Source organism: Lupinus angustifolius, chromosome LG08 (assembly GCF_001865875.1).
Source record: "Lupinus angustifolius cultivar Tanjil chromosome LG08, LupAngTanjil_v1.0, whole genome shotgun sequence".
Classification (NCBI taxonomy): domain Eukaryota; kingdom Viridiplantae; phylum Streptophyta; class Magnoliopsida; order Fabales; family Fabaceae; genus Lupinus; species Lupinus angustifolius.
Window position 1 is genome coordinate 19,348,244 of NC_032016.1, and position 4,280 is coordinate 19,352,523.

A 4,280-nucleotide genomic window follows, 5' to 3' on the forward strand; every position below is an offset into this window, starting at 1 on the left:
ATCAACAACCTTCCATATTCCCTATAACGGTATACAAGCATGATATACACCTTTTAATCAAGACATAACACAACTACAATCTTTCAAGATGATAAAGAATGATTGCACCCCAGTTACCCACTCCAACCTCATGTACATGGTACAATCCTAGGTTTTCACCATGAGATACAAGTTATTTGTTGCTTACATGCTAAAGTTTGTTACAACAAATAAATGCGCATCACCAACTACTTCACTTAATTTTTGAACTCTCATATGAAGGAAGACATTTTCGGCAACATATTAGATGTTATAATCATATATTTGCATTCACTTCATTAGAAGTTTATCTTGATAACAACTTAGTCGCAACTAGACGTGGTACTTATACCTTTCGTGCTCATGATTCAATTTATTACAACATTGGGGATTATATCCCAATGAAGGAGATAAAGCATATTTCATTGGATTATTAATTATCTGTGACACAGACCATTAGTTACAAAATACGATGTCGAAAAACCCTCAATTTCATGAAAATGTAGTTTCGAAGTTACAACATATACTTCATCTTCATAATCCCTTTATATATGTCTTTAAGCTATTTGCATTATGAACAAGTGTTCATAAATGTAGTCTTATCATTAAATAGCATCCTGCTAACCAACTATCATATAATCTTCCAGTTACTTCAATCTGCTAATTATACGCTCCACCTACAAAGATAATTGCAAGTGATTCAATTATTTAAATATTCAGTTTCTTAAAAATAGGATTGTATAATTACCTCAATAAAATATATTCAACTAAAAATTATAATATCTACCACAATTTATTATATTTGACACTTATAGCATGGATAATACATTTTACAAACGATAGGAACAGTGTCTGTCAACACGCTAGTTAATAATAGTAGAGGAAGTACCTTTTGGAGTTTGGACCCACTAATATTATTACGTTTAAACAAGCAAAATAAATGTATTGTCCTTCATCATAATTATAATGTTGTAAAAACTGTACCGTACCGTCTGGTTAAACCGAAAAATCGGTGAATTAGACTCCTAACCGATACGGTATAAATGTTGAATCGACTAAGTATTAAAATTGGTCAAAACCAGTCAAAAATCGGTCAAAACTGGTGAATCGACTGGTATTTGACTAAACCGGACGGTTTATACACATATTTTTTTTGAAAAAAAACTTAAAAACTGAAAACTCATTACAAAGTGACTTATCTTTCCAACTTTTCTTCAACATTTTAAGGCACATGCTTCCAAGGTATACTTAGATTACACCTTTTGATTTATAACATTCGTGTGTAATCTCAGTGACATTTGTGTAAACTTGAAGTACTGTCTGTCTGATGATAGGATTTGGTGCAAAAATATAATCTCGATATGAGACAACTTTAACTCCTTGGTGTTAAATGTCAAAACTCCAAATTTATTTGTTTTGCAGAGTGAGTTGTGAACTTGTGTCATTTATTTATATTTTGCGGTTGTTAAATGATATTTAGATTGATACATGTTTTTTAATTTGGACTTTGAATTGTTAAAGACTTAAAGTTATTTGTTTATGTGAATTTTGAGTAGATTATAAATATAGATTATAAATTTGAGTATCTACCTATTTGAATTTTTTTGTTGTTATAGGTTTATATATACATAAATATAAGCAGGTATATCTAGTTTAATCAGCATGCGGTTTAATTACTGAACCACCGGTTGAACCACTATACCAGTACCCTAACCGGTTTGATAACCGATACGGTTTTAACAACCCTTCTTAATCATGTTCACTAAGTATCAATAAAAAAATAATCATTTATTGTTTTTTTGTATTTGGGCTAAACATGATTTGAGATGATAGAATTTTGTTCCTAAACAACTAGAGTTAGAATTCCATATTATTGTGATAATAATTACAGTAATATATGTATACAAATCAGATATGAGGATTAACACTCCAATTATAAACATTAATATAAACTCAAAAATAGATTTCGCCAGTAAAATTAAAAATATAACATCAAAAATAGATTTAACCAATGAAAGCGGAAATGGATCCATGATCCAAACTCTTAAAAATTTTATACAATTAATATTAAAATTATTGTATTAATGAAAGCTGATCAATACCACTCAATAATGGTGTTCAAATTCAGACCAGTCCAACAATAAAACCAAAAACCGATCTAAAATAACCGAAACCGCAAAAATCGAATGCATTTGGATCGTGTTGGACTTATTTTTTAAAAACCGATTGGTCTGGTCCGGTCCGGGTTTTGGTTTCACCTCTTGGATCCAGACCGATCCTGACCGGACCGAAATAATATGTAAAATTTAAGTGTATAATATTTTTAAGTGTCTTCCAAACTTATTCTTAAGTCTCAACTCCAAAATTGTATCTATATTTTATTTGTTATATTCTATAACACATACTTATATATATGTTGCTATGTTTTTTTGATACACCTTTTAAGAACTTAAGTCAATCCAACAACCAAATAAAGAGGATTCAAGTGTTATTCTGATTAGGTGCTTTATTATCAATTTTATTGTTGTGAAAATATTATTGTTATTAATCATCATTGGAACACCATAACTGTTAAAATTACATTGCAAGTGCTCATATTATTCTTATTGATATATTGTTATTTTGTTGTCTTGTTATTATTGATATCTTGTTACTTTTATTATTATTGTCTTACTATTTATTACTATTTTATGATGTTGTTTATTTATACTATAGTTGCATACATTTTAATGTTGTTGAACATTATTTTCATTGTTGTTTTATGCTTAATATTTAGTCATTTTTATGAGTTTTGAATGTATGTGCAATTTCAATATTTTATAAAATAAAAAACCGATCCAAACCGAACCGAAATCGCATATTATATTTGGATCGGATTGGATCAGACATCTTAATATAAATAGATCAGACCGGTCCAGACCACATGTTAATTACGTGTTTGAATTGAATTATTTTTTGTCTAAAAACCGATCTAAATAGACCACGAACACTCTACCACTCAATTTCACCAAGTCAATAATTAGTAGGGCCATAAAATCTAAGTATTTTTGTAAACTATAGAGTGAGACGCATTGCTTTAAAATATCATAACACTTAAAAAACTTATATGTGTGATTTTAAAGGGTGCAATTTGGAAACACCTGAATATTAGTAACTCACGTCTTCCTTTTACCAATAAGTAAGAATCCTCTTCATTAATGAAAATACAAATAATTCAAAAAATAAAAAAAATTATAACATGATAAAATATTTTTATCCTTTTATATATAATAAAATAACATTTTTACCATTAAAATAAGTAAAATCAAATATTTGATTCCTCAGTAATAGAGATGATCCTTATTCTTTATCTATAATCGTGCATACATAGACATTCCCTGTTCTAGTTAATCATAAAAAATTCAAAATGCCCTGTAAAGTGATTTCCTCACATAATCCTAGAACTAATTAAGTGATAGATCATTCATTGACCATAATCTACAATATAAAAGTCTAATTTTTTTTAATGCTATGATGAATCAGTTTCTCATGATAGCACCCCATGATATAATTTTGACATGGACGCGAAGTCAAAATTAAAACAAAAAATATTGCTACCACATGCCATGATGCAAACATGGACTATACAATAAAAATAGAAATATTAATTAATTGAAAACTTCAACTTTTATACTTCCAATATTTCAATTCCAAACACAAACTTTCTATTTTTATTTGTCATTTACAAATATTTTCAAAATCAATCGACAAACTTTCTATTCTTATATTATATTTGTTATCATAGAGATATAAAAGATACCTTCCAAATGAAGGAATGAATAAGAGAAAAAATATGATAAAGGATAAAACTCTTAACAATAAATTCATATATCTCGACACTTACATAAATTAACCCAATCTAGCTAACTCTAACTTCAAAATTCACTCCAAAATACCATCTTTGGTTAAATGTGTTGAAACAAGGGTTGGCAAGTAGCTAAATATGAACACAACAATGATATAAGTAGAGTACTATTGTCCTACAATGTAAAGAGAATACGGGTCGGATAGGAATATAACAAAATAGGGAAGAGTGTTTCTGTTTTTTTTTATACTAAGGATGTCCAGTTATAAGGAATTAATCTTTTCGGATTCATAATTATCTCTTTCAACAAACAAATGTTGTTCATAAAAATCAAATTATCAACTTTAGAATTCTGTGAGGTTTTTATCACTGCTGCTTGTGTTGTGTGGAATATATGGAATTGTTTATTGGTTTATCC